Source organism: Gadus macrocephalus, chromosome 15 (genome assembly GCF_031168955.1).
Source record: "Gadus macrocephalus chromosome 15, ASM3116895v1".
NCBI classification, from domain to species: Eukaryota; Metazoa; Chordata; class Actinopteri; order Gadiformes; family Gadidae; genus Gadus; species Gadus macrocephalus.
Genome location: NC_082396.1, coordinates 15660984 through 15681500, shown reverse-complemented (window position 1 = coordinate 15681500; position 20517 = coordinate 15660984). Strand labels below are relative to the sequence as shown.

At 42.3% G+C, this 20517-nt stretch overlaps 1 protein-coding gene across 2 annotated transcripts in view; it reads left to right on the top strand.

Annotated features, from left to right (window-relative positions):
* Positions 1-20517, top strand: part of oprm1 (opioid receptor, mu 1) — a 41721-nt gene that overhangs the window by 11510 nt on the left and 9694 nt on the right. The window lies entirely within an intron of this gene.

Sequence of the window (20517 nt, the reverse complement as noted above, 5' to 3'; positions counted from 1 at the left end):
GCAGAGCTATGCGTGGATTGATGCCTTGCAACACAACAAACTTCCCGCTTCATGAGTTTGACTAATGAGACGTACGGGAAATAAAGGGAAATGTTTGTTTCTCCCTCGGGAAATAAATCCTTTTGTATCAGTGATAAAAAAAAAATATATAGATATATATGGACTCACTGCAGAATAGTTGCTTGATAACAGGCTCCATTAGACCTTATGTTGAATATAACGTTTAATGCCGATCCCCAAGACTTTTTTAATCTTTCCTATTCTGTCTCACTTTTTAAGGAAGAATAACTATTTTTTTATGGACATTTTCGACGGCAAAGTATTCGGACTAATTTAAGAGAATAATCATGGGGACTTGTCTGCAAGGCTGCAAGACAGTTCAAATAATCTACGCAACAAGAACTCAGTCGATTCGCATGGCCTCTCGGTATAAGTATATCATTGCTACAGTGGAAATGTAAATGAAATCTATCTTAACACCTTTCAATTAGAAAAAGGAAGGGAGGTATCTCTAGGTCTAAGGAGAATTTATACAAATTCCTTTTTAATTGACTAGTAATTATACAATGATATCTATCTAACATTGTAATTATATAAACAAGGTTTATATAATTTGTATATAATTGTATATTATAGTTCCTCTACTATTTGTTTGTCAATCTTCTTTCACCCTGTTGTTAGAACCGATATATCTTTTCCATTTAGCAAATTACCAAAAAGGATATTTGCTTGAAAATGGAAATGTAGTCTTGCACTCTCTGTCCCCACTTATAGTGATAGCTGTGAATGCCATTTTACTAGATTAAATAGAGACAGCATTGGGTGAGTGTGGGTAATGACAGCATTAGGGTCATAAAGGATTTCCTCGAACCCAGGCCTCCAACCCCCGCCTTCCCCCTGCTCCAGGCGCTGCACTTACGTCGGCAAACTTCTTCCCAAACAAAGCAAGACCAAAGCAAACAAAGCAATCCTGCCTGCTTATCAAAAAAAAAATCGATTTCAGTTCAAGAGGAACAAATGGGTTCCATAGGGAATAGGTTACTATTGACACTGCTTTCCGTTGCCATGGAAACATTGTAAGTGTGTGTACCCCCTTTGCCCCACCGTAGGGGGTTAGTTTGTGAGCTGAGAAAGTACCTATTACACACACAGGCAAGAACATAAATCTTTAGAATCTGACCTGTTTGAATTGTCAGAGCTAAGATGTGGGGGAGGTTCATCGATTGCAACAGCTGTGTGTATTTGCAACAGCTGATGTGTCATAGAGGCCATTCCCTGTGCACCATACCTTTAAAAAACATGCAGTAGCAAACACCACCCATTTTGATATTTTAGAAGCTACCTAAAATACCACCACGCGAAGGGGCGACACGACTCCATACAAAGTCAACGGAGACACGAATCGGGCGTAGGGCTGGGCGATATGACCAAAATATCATATCCCCATATAGGTCATTCATATCCCGATAACGATATATATCACGATAGAGCACATTTTCTGTAAATTCAATGAATAAATACTGTATTTTCCGCACTATAAGGAGCACTGGAGTATAAGCCGCAGCAGCTAAATTGAATGATGTGTACATAAGCCGCAATGGACTATAAACCACAGGTGTTTTATTGTTTAATTACCATTAGGGCTGGCCCAAATGCCATTTTTCAGGCTTCGAATACTCGTTGGTTTTTCCGAGCGAATATTCGAATACTCGTTCCAGAAAAAAACTGTCCTCTGCCGCACCGTTATATAAGCCGCAGAATCGAAAAATAAGAAAAAAAAGGCGCGAAGCCTGGAGGAGAAAGTGATTGTTGCCGTTTGCGACTCCCGGAGCTCTTAATATATAATATTTTATGATATTATCTATAATATATCACAGCCAAAAGCTGTGTGAGCCTCCGGTTGGCCGTAGCGGGGGTAGCTCTCGTGGGGATTGGGCTTTGCGGGGTTTGTTGTAGTTACCGGCGTTGCTGTGGTTACCGGTCTATTGTGTTCCAACGGTTTATTAGCGGTGGTACCTAATCAATACTTGCGGCTTCCTAATCAATACTTCATTCACTGCCTCTTCCCTGGTCATTATATTATGAATAGACTGCGTCGGGTTCTCCGACGTCTCTCCATCTTCCACAACAGGTAAAGATATGCAATGGTGGTTATCTCGGCCGTGGTTCGGAATGAATTGGCATGAAGCACCGTTGGCGGGCAAAAGATATGGCGCGACAAATTCGCCTGATAAAACTTGCACAAAATTGCACAGCGACGGATTATGATTTGTCACGCAACAAAACTTGGGCGACAACGCGAACGGCCGACAAATGTGTATTTTGGTGTGATCGCAGAGTACTTCCTCAAAAGAAGGCCAAAGATATATTTATGTCTGGGATTTATTACAGTATACCTTCCTTTACCTTCTGTCATCCCTACACCAGAACTAAGTGAGACCCACCGTTCTCAACCTATAAATTAGGTCCTATGTAAGCAAACGGTTTGCTTTGTTCTGTAAAATAATGGAGGACCGTCTGAACCTCCTTATCTAGGCCTACTTCAATTCTGCTCATGGCTTTTCACTACCATTATTTAATAAATTGTGCGAAACATTAAACAGACACCCAGCGCTTATTATAAAGCCTTATGGCAACACAGAGCTTATTCTAAAGCCTTATATTAACAGCTTATTTAAAGCCTTATGGTAGCACAGAGATAATTCTAAAGCCTTATCTTAACAGCTTATTTAAAGCCTTATGGTAACACAGAGCTTGTTCTTAAGCCTTATGGTAACAGGGCTTATTGTAAAGCCTAATAGTAACACAGCTTATTGTAAAGCCTTATGCTAACATTACACCAGCGTGCAGTGACCCTAAATTTCAGTGGGGCAGAAACTACTGGTGTATGACCACACCCACGATTTATATGTTTTTTTATCTGTACATATTATATACATATATTATATATTATTATATATATTAGGGATGCACCGATATGAAAATTTTGACCGATACCGATATCCAATATTAAAATTACTGTTAAGGTGCGGCCACACCAGACGCGTATCTCGCGTACTTCGCGTATAAAATCGCCATTTTTTCCATAGGGAACCATTGGTTTACGCGCGTATTACGCGTTTCACGCGTCTAAGCAACATTTTACGCGCGTAACGCGCGTATGAGGCGCGTATATTTACACGCTATACGCGCGTATATCGCGTACATTTCAAGAGTTCAAAAAATTGAACTTTTTACGCTCATACGCATGACGATTAGCCGCGTTGCCCAATCAGCCTTGAGCTTGACCCGACGTCACTGGCAGAGAGTAGTGAGCTTGGACAGAAGCATACGGCCGACATCTTTCTTTATTCTGTGTGGAAATAGTAACATAGTTACGCCATTAAATGCTTTTATGGAAACATTTCTAGCGAGAAATGTGCATTTTACTTTCATAATGTTCGCTCGGTGAATGTGAAGGATGTTTGGTTTGATAGTTATGACGAAGAGGGAACGCTCCGTTCACTTGCATGGACAGAGTCTCTGGTTACTAAGCAACCTCAACGTCTTGGCGGACTATATATCTGCTGATCAACATTACGAATGCTGGAAACACACCAGACACACCATGTGAAGTTATTTAACCCGATTATTGTTATTGATATCCGAGATTATTTAATCTAACCCGATCTAATCTATCACCCAAACACGGCGGCGTTTGGGTTTCCTACCTCGGACTCCAGCGCAGCTTATCCTGGGGCAACACACACACACACACACACCCAAGTGTTGGAGCCTTTACCGTGGGGAGCCTCATCCTGGGGCAAGACACACACACACACACACACACACACACACAGCCACGGCCGACAACTTTCTTTATTCTGGGTGGAAATAGTAACATAGTTACGCCATTAAATGCGTTTATGGAAACATTTTTAGCGAGAAATGTGCATTTTACTTTCATAATGTTCGCTCGGTGAATGTGAAGGATGTTTGGTTTGATAGTTATGACGAAGAGGGAACGCTCCGTTCACTTGCATGGACATGGACTCATCTAGGCGAGTGACGTAGGCGCGTATGGCGCGTATGCAACCATTTTTTACACAAAATGGTCAAGCAACATTTTACACGCGTATCTCGCGTAAAAATTACACGAGATACGCGTCTGGTGTGGCCGCACCTTTACGGCCGATAACCGATATTTACCGATATCGGTATAAAAACAAGTTTCTATGATGATTTTGTATACTGAAGAACATGTAAACACTGTGAATATGAAAAAGTTATTTCCTTCTTTATTTACCAAAACTTCGAAATACATTGTTTCTTCAACAAGTTACAGGGCATCCATAACAAACACAAGTTACTAACAGTGCTAGTTTTAGGCTACTTTTACAACTTGCATCTATGAAAAAGTTTTTTTTATAACTTTTTATAACTTAAATCAAATTTGCCAATATTCATGGAAACCAGACACTTGTCTAATAAATTACAAAAAATGTTTCAAGTTTAAGTCAATTTCAACTCAAATCTGTGAAATAGGCTAAATCAAATATATCAAGTTAGGTTGGTTGTAGTCTTTTCACTCGGTTCTAGCCCTACTGTTCATCCGGAGAACCGAGCGAAAAGACTACAACCAAATATAAACATATCCGGTTCCGGTTCCGGTTTCCGTTTCAATGGGATTACGGAGCGCCAAATAAAACACAACAGAAACTGTATTTCGCTACGATAATGTATATAATGATTTGACACGGCATCCTCCGCGCATTACTTTGGCTTTGCAAGTACTGCATATTGCAATTCGAGTACCTTAAATTGAGACCGTAAAAAACATCCAAACCGCCGACATTGATTCTTTTCAGTTAAGGTGACAAACTATGAAGGTATTATTGTAGCAAAAGTCTTTAGCACCTGTAACTGCAGAATTTGAATGCGTACACTAAAGTCACAGTCAATTTGAAGTCGTATATATTTATTTTGCATGTGTACTCTAAAGTCACAAATGTGTAACAGTACATTTGTAGTCGTAAAAAATATATATATTTTTTTTATACCATTGTAAACACAAAATAGGGTCTACGAGTACGCTAATCTGTGTTACAGATGCACAAATCCTTTTGCCACAATTATTGCGGCGCAGTTGGTGCAAAACACATTCGCGCACCCGTGTTTCATAATCTGAGAACATGCCCAAAAGGTGTGCATTCGTAAACCCAAATTTGAACAAATGCATCAGAAGTTGCACATCTGTGAACGCTATGTCAATTCAGCATTTTAATGAGCGAGCACAAAACCATTATACAACTGCTCGAATCTGCTCCTGCAAGTCTCAGCTGTGGGGTTTTTTGCAGGTTGTTTTGCAACACCCCTAGGTGGTAAATGTGTAGCAAAAGTATTCGTATCCGTAGATGACAGAGCGTCCGTGAGCGGGCCTAAATAGTCCCGCCCATAATTTCCTAATCCAATGAAAATCGCCGGCAGGGATGCATTTCTCAAATTACACTGGGACCCACCGCGTGCCAGCCATGGAGCTATAAAGATCGCAGCATACTCAGCGCGGGATACGTTTCTTTCTGGAGAAGTGAAGAGGGCGTCCTACTGAACGGAGATGGGTATCCTACATTATGTTAAATGAAATGACTTAGTTCAAGTGAATTCTCCCCAAAGTATTGCATTAACATTTCTGAATTTATGTTATGGCGACCATTAAAATATATTGAAGGACATTTGCGGCATGTTAATGAAATACTTTGGGGGGAATTCACTTGAACTAAGTCATTTCATTTAACATAATGTAGGATACCCATCTCCGTTCAGTAGGACGCCCTCTTCACTTCTCCAGAAAGAAACGAATGATGCGATCTTTATAGCTCCATGGCTGGCACGCGATGGATTTTTTATTTTCTTACAGTGAAAATAAAAAAAATATTATTAAAAATTTAGAACATATTGTTTTAAATTTTGGTAGAACCTAAAGGAGCAACAGCACCAAAAAGTGACAGAAAAACCCAGGATATATACATCTTCGTTTTTTTCCTGTGAATGGGCTAAATGTATTCAGCCCAAGCGCAGTAGCGTAAGCTTCCATTGACGTTTGATTGACAGGTGCCCTGACACGCCCCCTTCATATGCTTCCCATTTGGGCTAAATTAGTTTAGCCCAAAGTCTGACCTAGCACAGTAGCTACAGTACAGTGACCTTCGACTAATCACAGCACAGTAGCGCAAGTGCAGTATGGCGGGCGTTAGCATGAAAATTAATGAAGTGGATTATTTACTTTCTAATCGGTTTTCTTTAATGTCTTTGGAGGAAAAATTGGAAGTGAAAAGATTGGGGACACATCAACCAAACGATGTACAGATTTACTGTCAGGAGTGCGGTCAGAATATGGCCGGTAATAGTGCATTTGTAAGCGGGTCAACTACGTTTCGTATCGAAACATTTAAAAAGCTGTCTAAATAACCCAACATGACGTGACAAGTGTGTAGAGATAGTGGCCCCTCTCCAAGCTGCATTTCAGCGACAGGCAGTAACAATAAGGTTCTCTAAGGAATCGGAAATGATCTCATTTAATGTTGCATACAACATTGCCAAAGAGGAGTTGCCATTCTCAATTTAAATCTGAAATTATTCTCATGAAGAGAAATGGATTAAACATCAACCCGACGTATAGCAATGAGATGGAATGTGCACAATTCATTGCAGTAGGCCTAATGGGCGAAACCTTGAAGCAAAAGACAGCTGCGGACGTCGGAAACGCCACATCTATCAGGAAGGACATGTAGGCCTATAGCCTACATGTCCTTCATGATTGACGGCGACACAGCCTTAAGGTAACACATAGAGCAGATGTTAACACAGAGGTTATTGTAAATTCTAATGGTAACACAGCTTATTGTTAAGCCTTATGGTAACACAGAGCAGATGGTAACACAGAGCTTAATGGTACCATGGTAACAGGGCTTATTGTAAAGCCTAATGGTACCAGGGCTCTTTGTAAAGCCTAATGGTAACAGGGCATATTGTAAAGCTTCATGGTAACAGGGCTTATTGTAAAGCCTGATGGTAACTCACATCTTATTGTAAAGCCTTATGGTAACACACAGCTTATTGTAAAGCCTTATGGTAACACACATAGCAGATGGTAACACAGAGCTTATTGGAAAGACTTATGGTAATAGGGCTTATTGTAAAGCCTTATGGTAACACATAGAGCAGATGTTAACACAGAGCTTATTGTAAAGCCTAAATGGTAACACAGATCAGATGTTAACACAGAGCTTATTGTAAAGCCTAATGGTAACACAGATCAGATGGTAACACAGAGCTTATTGTGAAGCCTAATGGTAACAGGGCTTATTATAAAATAAAGCCTAATGGTAAAATGGTTTATTGTAAAGCCTAACGGTAACAGAGCTTATTGTAAAGCCTAATGGTAACATGGCTTATTGTAAAGCCTAATGGTAACACACAGCTTATTGTAAAGCCTTATGGTAACAGGGCTTATTTTAAAGCCTTATGGTAACACACAGCTTATTGTAAAGCCTTATGGTAAAAGGGCTTATTGTAAAGTCTTATGGTAACACACAGCTTATTGTAAAGCCTTATGGTAACACACAGCTTATTGTAAAGCCTTATGGTAAAAGGGCTTATTGTAAAGTCTTATGGTAACACACAGCTTATTGTAAAGCCTAATGGTAACACACAGCTTATTGTAAAGCCTTATGGTAACACACAGCTTATTGTAAAGCCTTATGGTAACACAGAGCTTATTGTAAAGCCTTATGGTAAAAGGGCTTATTGTAACGACTTATGGTAACACACAGCTTATTGTAAAGCCTAATGGTAACACACAGCTTATTGTAAAGCCTTATGGTAACACACAGCTTATTGTAAAGCCTTATGGTAACACAGAGCTTATTGTAAAGCCTTATGGTAAAAGGGCTTATTGTAACGTCTTATGGTAACACACAGCTTATTGTAAAGCCTAATGGTAACACTCCAGCGTTCCCGTAGCACCTGCTGACGTGGGGACATAAATACTTTAGGTCATCCTGTTGTTTTCACCTTGGTGTATTTGAGCATCTCCTCTCATGCTAGGATACACAGAGCAACACAAACAAGCCTGGACCATTACTGGCTTTCAGAGCTCGTCTTCTCCTCAATTGGGGATGAGTGTGGTCGGGCAGGGGGGTGGGCATGCGGTGTATGGTCTGTACGCTCTCCTCCATCTGTGGTGTTTTATGAGAAACCCCATGGATGCTGCTTTTGTTCTGAGTGAGACATAGAAAATGGACAAATAATTGACTAATTGACTTTCTATCGACTTTGTTGCTTTTTTTTTTTCTATTGGACTAATGTGAGATAATTTGTGCTATTTGGATGAAAAGCGCTGCGGTGGTATTGGTTTGAGCTGGCTCTGGACCACTCTCAACCACCAGCAAATATAATTTTCTCAATCATTCGTGTGTGTATCTATGTGCCTGTGTGTGTTCCCCCTGCTAATTTCTGAGTATTTAATGTGTGTGTGTATATTTTACTTCATGTTCTTGTGAGCGTTTGTGTACAGGGGTCGCTATGCGTAAACTCGTGTGTTTTTCTGTTTTCATGTGTATCTGTGTGTGTGTGTGTGTGTGTGGTTGTTAATCCGTGTTATTGTAGTCATCTCTTAGAAAAACTGAAATCAGCGCACCTGAAATACAGGACTACCAAACAAAATGGTGGTTCTCAGTGAGTAGCTTAACCAGCAAAGCAGGTTTTTCTACGATCAGGCAGCCTATTCGAAGTGCGCATGGTGAGTGTTACAGGGTGGCAGCCGGTCTGGCATTCTCATACTTCCTGTGAGCTATGTAGGATGAAATTGAACAGTCCGCGGGGAAACGCTTACACAGCTGGGAGCAGGAAGAGGCGAACAACTCAATGGAGTTGTTGATGCCAAGGAGAAGAACCATAGAGGCGGATATAAGAGGCAGACCCTCAAACGCTTTGCAAGGGCAGGAAAGAGAAAGCAGTGGTTAGGATCCATATATCTATCAGAGTATAGAAATATATTTCTGGTCCAGAAAGAGTTTTTCACATGAGGTCTTTATTTATCAGGTAAAAAAAAGCCATACTGAAACAGAAATGAAATAGAATGGGGTCTTTCAAACCAACAGTAATCATACTGGTGTGTGTGGATGTGTGTGTGTGTGTGTTTGAGTGTGTGCGTGCGTGTGCATGGGTTTGTGTGCACGTGTGTGTGTGTGTGTGTGTGTGTGTGTGTGTGTGTGTGTGTGTGTGTGTGTGTGTGTGTGTGTGTGTGTGTGTGTGTGTGTGTGTGTGTGTGTGTGTGTGTGTGTGTGTGTGTGTGTGTGTGTGTGTGTGTGTGTATGTGTGTGTGCACTCCTAACCCCCAAATTAATCCAGCACCAGCGACCATCTTATGCTTCCGAGACGATAAACACTTGAGAAGCAGGACTGTGTGCTTGTTATCGACTCCAACATGGCTGGGAGGGCCTTACAAAACCTCAAAACTGTAATGGTGCAGGACAAAAGATGGAGTACATGGAGGGGCTTCTATTTTGGAAGCAAAATAAACAAAACAATTAGATATTTGGAGGAATTAATAGAGCGGAAGAGAGAGATAGAGAGTGGGGAGAGAGAGACAAGATGAAGAACAGGATAAACAAAACTAATGCTCTCAGAATGGAGGTTTTCTGTTCTTCTATTCATCTTCATGATAGACAGTGGCTTCGCGTCTTTTTGTCTTTCAATCACACTGACTGTCCCATCTGTCATTTTGAATCTGACAGATGGGCTCTTCTGACATAATTGTTCAAGTATGCTGTTAATTATGCTGTCTTCCCTTCTCCCCTTCTGATTTCTAATTAATAAGTAGCTTGAATGACAAAGATATTCGAGAAAAGAAGAGGGAAGGGCTTCGCAGTGTTTAGCATGTGTGTACAAAAATTTCTTTGGCCATGTAAGTTTTTAACAAAAAATAGATAATAGCTTTAACAAAAGTGGCCATTGATGAGCACAAAAACACATCCCATTTGATGGTGTTACGCCCTGTGGCTTTACAATGCGACCCGATAAAAAGACACGTCCACGAAAGGAGTAAACGTCTGCGAGACCAGACACACACGTAACACAGGAGGGGAAAAGTCACATCCGTGTTTCCAAGCAACACCGTTCCAAATTCTTCAGCGCTTGGGACCATTTTTTATTCAGTCTTCTTCGCTGTTGTGCCTGAATTAAAAACAGCAGCGGCGGGCCACAGGAAGAGGGATGCTTGAGCCTAAGCGGTTTAATCTACCCTCCACTGCTGTCTCCCGTGGCTCGGAATAATTCAGTTCACAGCCTGTTAACCCAACTAAACCACAGTGTGGATGGGGAAATATACATTTAGGAAAAGAGAGAGAGAGGGGGGGAGAAGAAGAGAGAGACAGAGGGAGAGAGAGAGAAAGAGGGAGATAGAAATAGAGAGAGACAGGGAGAGAAAGTGTGGCTATGATTGCATATGTTTGTTCTTGTGTGTGAGTGTGCCTATGGTCCCCATAGGCAGGCTAGAAATGGCGTAAGGTGTAAAGCGAGCAATAGCTGTCCTGCTCTGCCTTTGAAAAAACAAAGCTCAGACAAGCCGATTTTGAGTTGCGCCCTGTATGTCGTCATACGGGGGGACATGTTACCTCCCCTTCTCTGCTTTGCCCAATGAGCTACGGCTGTGCAAGCGCCACATGTGTGTGTGTAACGTACACTTCTTTGATATTTGGTGAACCGTTCTGCTGTTGGTGTTATGGCGCATAAGACGTCGGGTTCTCTGACGTCTCTGGTATTTCCACAACGAGAATCGTAGTGGGGGTTATCTCAGCCAAGGTTGAGAAGGAATTTGGGGCAAAGGAACATTGGCTTTGACTCCCTGAAGTACATGAACCGCGGAGGAGCAAGAGATTGTTGCCCGCGATTGTTTCTTGCCGGAGCCCCGCTGCCCGCTATCGCGAGGCACCACCGCCACGAGGCACCACTGCCGCGAGGCACCACCGCCGCAAGGCACGCTGCCCACTTCCGAGGCGGTGGTGCCTCAGCAGCGGGCAGCGGGGCTCCGGCGGGAGACAATCGCAGGCAACCATCACTTTCTCCTCCATGTCGCGGTTCAGTCTACTTCAGATTGATGTGGAAGTGAAAGAACCAGAGACGTCAGAGAACCCGACGCAGTCGTTTGAGATTCAAAATATCGTCTGGAGGCGCAAACAGCTTTTGCCGTGATAATATATATTATATGTACAAATATATATATATATATATACATACTGTGTTAGGGGCCCACTAATATCTTTATAAAGCATCCATAAAATAGCATTCCATGGGACCTTTAAGGTGAGGAATTCTCACACGGCTAGGATTCTTACTAGCTATGCTAGGGTTTCAGCATTACCTTTCCATTGACACAATAATTGGTTGTCTAACGTTCTTACTTTGAAATATTCTCCAAAATATGCTCATTAAATACTTATTAACAGAACAAGTTCTACCTTATCCTATGTGCTGCCCAGTATATGACGTATTACACTTATTGTACTTGGCCAGATGGGGGCTTACAGCCATTAAGGGAGGGGGGAGGATGCCCCCCAAAGATAGTCTCAGCCTCTGTACAGGTCATGTTAACGTCTTGTCCGCATGTGTTTGTGTGTGCTTCTCAAAACGAATCCAGTGAAGTTTGTCCCTCCTTCTCACTTATTCTCTGTCGCTCTCTCACTGTCCCTCTCTCTTACTTTGTCTCTGTCTCACTCTCACTGTGTCACTGTCTCTCTCTCACGGTTTCTCCCTCACTGTCTCTCTCTCACTGACCCTCTTTCTCACTGGTCACTGTCTCTCTGTCTCTTATGGGAGTCATTTAGTCATCCTGTTTCTAGGGAGACGTCTTACATTGTGTGTTGTAGACATGTAGAGTGTGTGTGTGTGTGTGTGTGTGTGTGTGTGTGTGTGTGTGTGTGTGTGTGTGTGTGTGTGTGTGTGTGTGTGTGTGTGTGTGTGTGTGTGTGTGTGTGTGTGGTGTGTGTGTCTGAGTGTATGTACAACTTTTATATGTGTGTGTGTGTGTTTGTTTGTGCCAAAAACAGCTGGTCTGTGGCAAACGTTAATCCAATATGTCAGGCTGAAGCTTGGATCTTCCATTTGCACGGCATGAAGTTTGGATCTGTACCAACCCCCACCACACACACACACACACACACACACACACACACACACACACACACACACACACACACACACACACACACACACACACACACACACACACACACACACGCGCAAACACAGACATACACACACACCCATGCCTCTCTATATCTGTATGCTCACAAACATATACAATGTCATTTATGGCACTCGTTGTCCGTCTTGCTGTGTTGGCAAAATGTAAAGTCGGACATCTTGAGAAGAGTGGGGGAGATGAGAGGTTTTGAATGCAGAGGGAAGAGAGGAAAGGACAAATGAGGCCCTGCCTACCTAATTAAACCCAACCAGCCAAGATTTGATTAAAAATGAAATTCTCTCTCTCTCTCTTCCTCTCCATCTCTATAGCCTTCTTTCTCCCTTTCTTTAGTTCTCTGTCTCTTTCTCTCACTCTCTCACTCTCGCCACTTCTCTCTCGCTCCCTTGCTCTCTCACGCCCTCTCTCTCTCCCCCTCTCTCTCTCTCACAACCTCTCTCACTCTCTATCACTCATCCTTTCTCACAATCTTGTAATCTTCATGTGTAGCAATATCCATTCAGAGTTTCTATGACAACGCACTTCATTGTTGATTCCCATTTATTGAAGGTTTAAGGGGCAGCATCTACAAGGGGCACACTTAAGTGCCTTTCGATGTGTAGAATTATCATAAACTGTGTTTCTCTGGACTGTTTCATCAAAATATCTTCCACAGTCGTAGGCTCTGCAGCACACCATTTCGGTCAGCTCTCGTGAACAGTCCACGTTCCCCAGTCCTCGTAGTAAGCTGGTCTTGCGTTGTTCCAGGCTAAACGCTAGCGTGTCATTGAGCCTCTAAACACTGTGGGCTCTTACACACTGATTGGTGTAATCCAAAAGTCTGTATCGAAACAGCATGGAGTTTGTATGCTCAGAAGATAAACGTAATGATATAATAATGTTAATATAATAGTAATTGTAGTCTTAATTTTTGTATAACCTTCATGAATTATCGGTTATATTAGTACTAAAAGGTCTCACAGTTTTGGTGCTAACATCCATGTTTGTTTGGTTAGTGCAAATGGGTTATCCTATTAGTGTGACTCTTTGAGGTTAAGCAGTTAGCTGAATGTGCTGGGAGTTTTGTTCCTGTTTACTTCCTGGATGACAGGGCCAAAAACACAGTGCTCATTCTGTTTATGTTCTCATTTCGTATCCATTTGGCAACGGAATGCGCTAAAACAATTCATGCATATATTGTATTTGTTAAAGGTGAGAAAAACATAACCCTTCAAAATGCAAATGTGAAAATAACAAACAGTAAATTAAACATAGTGAAGAGGTGTTGGCAGAGAGCAACAAATAACTTCCTTTTTTTATGCTTTTTATCCATATTTTTACATTGCTGGAATCAGAAACAGGAATACATTACATCAAAAGAATAATTCACTTTTCAGAGAACTCGTGGCTTTTCAGTTGTGCTAAACGTCAATATAGAGATGATTCAGGATCTGCATTTCTTTGTTTCATTGTTCTTTTCTTGATGCTACAAAGTTTCAAAATGAATGCATTTTGGCATTTGTGTTAATATAGTCTTAACGATATCAAACGCAGGACAGGTGTGTCACATCAGCCGCTTAGTCAGCCGCTAACCCGGTACCCATATCAGCCACAGCCAGTACAAGGTGATGCATGCAATAGGATGTGTTGAACCTAGCTGCTGGGTAAAACAGGTTCGATGAGAGGGAGGCCTCTAATGCAAACCAATCCACACACATTGGTTCTCCTTCAAAGCTAGCGTAGGTCATTTTGAGAAACCAGCATATGCTAGATTTCAAAAGTATAAATACTTCCGATTAGTTTGGGGTTTAACTTGGAGCAGCTGCAGTAGTTCGCAATTGGTCCACTCCGTCTGTACTTTAATGCACACCGAACATTACCGCTGTCAAGGAAATTGGATTTATTGCCTGATTCACGTCTTTGATATTATCACTCCGTAGTAGTTACAGTAGTCCGGTAACTTATCAACCCCAGCGTGTCCGGTTGCTAAGCGACGGGTGACATCGGTGGGTTCATGTGTTAGCATCGTCGCTCTCGCTCTGTGTGTGTGTGTGTGTGTGTGTGTGTGTGTGTGTGTGTGTGTGTGTGTGTGTGTGTGTGTGTGTGTGTGTGTGTGTGTGTGTGTGTGTGTGTGTGTGTGTGTGTGTGTGTGTGTGTGTGTGTGTGTGTGAATGACAGGGAGAACGAGTGCTATGCAGAGATGAATGGACGGAACGATTTTTAGATTTCCAAATCGCGTTATTGAAAAAAATAAAATAATAATATATATATTTTTTTAATACAATAAAAAATATATAAAAATAAAAGACAGAATCAATTCGTGGCGCTCGGTGTTGATTCTGTGGCGCCGCGCCACACAATGGTCTATGTATGGGAAAACGACGGTTTATAAAAGTGTTCCAGTTATAAATGGGTGGCTAAAACCCATTTCTATGGCAGGGTTGTTGGGTATGACATGAATAGGAGGCTTGAAACACAGGAGCAATGAGCTGTTATTGAGCTACATGTCCTTTTAAGGTCGAAACAGAACAATGCTTACAATAACACTCATTACTCGTATTGACTGAAATACCAGCAGCGCCTGGCTTCAACCACCACTAACGGTTATACTACAGAAGGAGCAGTCAAGGTAAACATCATTCATAATGAGAATGACAAGAAGGACAAGAAGAAATATTGTAATACTTTACCAGATCATACCTTGATTCCCCTTGACTAGATGGTGAATTAATAATGAAACAGCATTATAGTGTTTCATGTAATACACCACCGATTTCAAGAGCGCTATCGAGAGATGGGAAAGAATTGATTAAACAATACATTCACACTACGTCGTCAAGCCAAGGATGGAATGTTCAGCTCACTTTCAAACTAAAGGAACACGTTGAAAAGAGATGTTTAAGGAGAAAGGGTTGAGCACATGGAGAACGGCCTCATCCGTCTGAAGTGCCAGACACTGTTATGGTTTGAGTCGGTGAAACAGACGCCCGCGTGCCCCGTCTCCCGTCTCCTCCGAGCAAGAAACACCAGTGCTATTCATCCATCATGCACAAGCATACGCATAAACCCTCTGCCAGCGGGGACGATGAATTATATGGTTTAGTCTGCTTGACTTGCTTTGTAGATGGGCTGCTTGAAATTGGCATGCGTGAAATACAACTGCATAGGTAATGATCTGAGCCTGACCCTGTTAATTGCTAATGGTTTTATGGGTAAGGCGATACAACATATTCACGGGCGGTTATGAATGCAGAGGCCAGATGAGGGGGTGGGTACGTCTAAAATGACCTCCACAACTGTTGCTTTTCTGAGCTTTTCACCGTACAGTTATGTTACTAACTTGGCCGACAGCCAGCGTCTACCATACGGGTTCATCACAGCAATCGCAATGGCAACAAAGTCGGTAACTAGAGGAAAAAGATTAAATAAATCTTGTGTCCCCAAACCCAGAAACATAACTCATGTCTTGTCTTAAGCTGCTTACATCAGGGTGTAGTCGTCTAGACGTCCTGCTCCACATCCTCGTTGGGCTCATTAGAGAAACTGACGACGTCTAATTACAAATTCAAACAAACACACTTTGGTCCTTCTCGCCAGGGACACGCTTGTCGCCACAGCACCGCGAGGAGGAACCACTTACCTTTAATTGTCGGAAACGCGTGTCAGACCGTCGTTCTCCGCTCACACACTGTGGCATCCCGCCACGTGGTCCTCGGCCTGGACGGGCCCGGGGTACCGTGGAGGACGGGGTGTACCACCCCCACCCACCAGCCGGCGATGGAGAGCAGCCCTTTCGGCACCCCAATCAGGGTGATTGGGGGACACCTGGCCAAAAGCACGGGAGCCATTTTAAAAGGAGGCACAGCACAGCACAGCACGGGTCGGGTGCAGGAAGGAAGGGCCCGTGGCAAGGAGAGAGCCTAGAGGCCCACGGAGGCCCTAGAGACCGCGACTCCTTCTTTGGGGTGATTGTTTCACGTTGATTGTTGAATAAATGCCTGCCATGGCTAAAAACCCTACGCCAAGCGAGTTTTGTCCGTGGAACCCGGTCCAACCGAGGACCGGGTTACCACAACACACACACACACACACACACACACACACACACACACACACACACACACACACGTTGTGTGAATCGCTTTCAGGTTTTTTTTTGCACAATATCAAATGTTACTTCCCTGATCCGTCAATCAGGGCAGAGGAATTCAGAGGAGCCCCGTAGACGCAAATGTCAACCATTAAAGATCCCCTTTTGACCCTTAACAGTGAAGACGGACCATCTTTATTTGTTTCTTTACTTTTTTATAAAAAAGGTGTTTCTGAATACATTTAACAGCATACAGAGGCAAATGCATAAGGTCTCCCTCTCTCACCTAACGACGACATTATTCATGATGGTTAATAATAAAAGACTGTATAGGGACTCGTCACATCCTTGCTTGTGTGACTGAGCGGTAATGAATTAGTTTGATACAAACCAAAGGACGCTTTACAACTCTCCCTCCCCAGGAGGCTAATCCAACAAGCTTCTTCACTTAAACACTCCAGACGGCCTTCAGACCCCACTGGCCTTGCATAGATTATAGTAACATTGTATGCATTAAACATGACCATGTATACATTATGATAACCTTTTAGTCCTTATAATAACATTGTATGCATTCTAAAAAGAAACCCTTAGCAGATATTTCCATTCATAAATATATATATATATATATATATATATAATGGGAAGTTGTGGTAGGCCTATTCACTGGACCCTTGACATGGTCATTTGGTTTGCTAGGGCAAATCATTAGTTATACTCACGAAACTGGAATATAGAGTTAGAGGATTATAAAGTTGATATATGCAGTTAATTAGCATCCAAAATGTTATATATATAATGTTATATATACTGTGTGTGTATATATGTTATATATACACACACACAGTACTTCTCTCATCCATCCTCTGTCTTTATCGCAGCAGACACTTCAGGAGTCTTCATTTGTGATTGAAGTAATGATTATAATTAAGATTCCTGAGGACAGGGGGTTAGATGATAAGACATGCTCAGGCCGTCACTAATGGACCAACCACTAAACCGTGACCGGGACTTCAGGACATCCTTGAGACCTGCCTTCATAACAACAACAACAACAACACCAACGGCCAAAAACAGACCCGGTCGTATCGGCACCTAATCAAGTCGATGGTTAAAGTACCATTTCTGCCCTGGACTCGTTTATAAAGAAAGTCTAATTATGCCGGACACAGATGGTCAAGCACCCTCACTTTGCCCATAGTCTTAGTGGCTCAGCTGGCTGTTTATCACTCTTCTATCTGCTTTGGTCCCACTTCCTTTGAAGGGGGATTCAGGCCCCAAAAATGGCCAGCAGAACTTTAGTTTGTTCTTTGTTTACAGGTTTATGAGGCAATGCGTTAAGGGCTTTTCAGTATCACTGTTTGGGGGATTTTGAGGTAAAGATTTGATGAGATCCACGGATGAATATCGCAGGTAAAAAACTAGTATTGTGATTAAACACGTTGAATGGTGTAGTTATGTGGAGTTGAGATGGTCAACCACTTTCACGTAAAGTGGTTTGGCTTTGATGCTTCAGTGAATATTTCATATTTTTCCCATTATAGGATGTAATGCTCTTTTGGTGGTGAAATACAGATTCATTTTGGATGCTAATTAACTGCATATATCAACTTTATAATCCTCTAACTCTATATTCCAGTTTCGTGAGTATAACTAATGATTTGCCCTAGCAAACCAAATGACCATGTCAAGGGTCCAGTGAATAGGCCTACCACAACTTCCCATTTAATATCACTCAAGACCCCACTAACTTGGACAGACCGCCATCGATCACCGGAACAATCCAGAAACCCTTGCCAAATTGAATATCCCTTAGGTTCACAACTATGGGGTCAGAACAGTCTCATTAATAATGAATACACAACGTTCTCTACTGAACATTAACAACACATTACGGCAACTCAAATGATCCAGGGAGTGAGATGAATGTTTACAGGTTAAACATTCTCGTGCTGTGACTATGAAGTACATAATCTGCTTTGGAATGCAGTCTATATTGTGCTTTGGTGTAGTGTATTAATATAGTGTGGTTTACTGCCCGGTACTGACATATTCATTTGGTCTGGTTGTAGCCTTGTCAGTTGTCAACTCAGTGTGGCTAAGCAGATAACAACAACAGTTCCTTTGTTCATCAGAGCTTCGGCAATTTATAATTTCATCAGAAGCTCCTTTCTGAGCTGTGGAAGCCTTCCTTTCAATGTGATTCTGCGCTAATGAATATTCCAAACATTTTATTAGAAAATCAACCAGAATCGCCAATTACTATAATCATTCAATCCCATTCATTAGAATTGTGTGCATTCATTCAGCGTGATTCGGTGGATCACCAATGTTCCCTCTGCATACCTCCCGCAGTGGCACAGCGCCGCCACTGGATCAACAGCGCCACTGCAACCAGCCATGCGTTTTAATAAGAAATTATGTTGGTTACAACAAACTCTATGGGCCCTATTTTAACGGTCTGAAACGCAAGTGGGAAGCGCAAAGCGCAAGTAGCTTTGTGGGCGGTTCTACGGCGCTATCGCTATTTTACAGGCGGATAAATGACACTTGCGTCGCGGCGCAAGTGTCAAAAGGGTTGGTCTGAAGCAGCCTAATTACCCGTAGGTGTGGTTTGGGCGTAACGTCCAACAAACCAATGAGAGTGCCAGCTCCCATCCCCTTTAAGAGCCATGAGCGCATTTGACGAGTTGATATTTTGACAGCGCGTCTGCAGTCTCCGATGAGACAGATGCACATGAATTTCAAACTGCAAATGGCTCAGTTTATTGCCAAATAATATGGCCTAATTCACACATGGAATAAGGGGTTTTCTTCCACAACTTCAGAAATACTAAGTCCTCAAATAAATTTCGGCAAAGAAAACGTATATGATATAACATGATATGCGGTAACTGTGGTTCTATTTAATGATATACGCAATACATTGTAAACATTATTTCTTATCAGTATTGTATGCTATCCTAATATGCATGTGTCCCCGCGGTAATAGACATTGCCATTGATTGTATTATGCGTTACGTGTTTAGTTTGCGTGTGTTTAAACAGAGCACACACGCGCGCCCACATTCATTCTTTTTAACACTCACTCGCGGTAAAACAATGTTTTTCACGATCAAATACTCATCAATCCTAAAAGTTATGGGCATGTAGGCCTACACGATGTCTCTGTCAAGAAAATATGTGTTTGCTGTACGGTGTTTGCAGATGCATTGATTTAAAAGTACAACTTATTACCGCTGCATCAGCTGTTCTTTCCCAAATAATTTACCAAGAATGTGCGGCTAAGTAGATGGGAGAAGCAAAGTGTATGCGCCCTTAAAATAGCATCTGAACAACGCGCCACTGACTTTAAACCAGGTATTTCCTGGTCAGTAGCGCAATGGTATTCAGAAACGGCAAAATACCGTTTGCGCCAGAACACGCCTCCTCCTTCCGCCGAACCGCCCCTTGGGGCGCATGATCAATCCCTAATTTACCGGCGAGTGGCGGTGGTGGGAAAAGAACGCTCTGCGCCAGTTGTAAACTAGCAACGACACATGCGCCAGTGACCAAGTCACTTGCGCCGGATGCAAGATAGGGCCCTATGTGTTATATTTTATGTAAAGCCATATATATAATGAGGCGCCTCTTACTGCACCCCCCTCACTGGTAAGATTCTCATTATTTTCTTCAGAAATAAAAACTGAAAGCTTCTTTGTGTTCTGCTATAAAATAACCAAAAATACCAACAGTAAACCCAATCCTAAATCGTTACTGTGGGCATGAATGGCTTTAGTAACGCAACCAAAGTAACTGGTTGTGACAAACAAAGTGTCCTTCATATTCTATTGTGTAGAAAAGAAGAAACAGTGTTATGGAAACCCAGACGATGGGATGACTACAAGCTGCAGACTGAAGATCAGATCAGTTTTATGTATCAACATTAATGCCAAAGAATTCTGGCTCATGCACACATTGCACTCGCTTGGTATTTCTTGTCGTGTCAAACCATTGTGTTGAGACTATTTCTGTTGAAACACACCAGAGCCCTGGAATCTACTAAAACATCTCTGCACCTGCACCCATTAACACCATGCACACCCAATCAGCACCATCCACGCACCATACATGCACACCAGCACCGTGCACGTCAGCACTGTGCACGTCAGCACCGTGCACGTCAGCACCGTGCACACCAGCACCGTGCACGTCAGCACCGTGCACG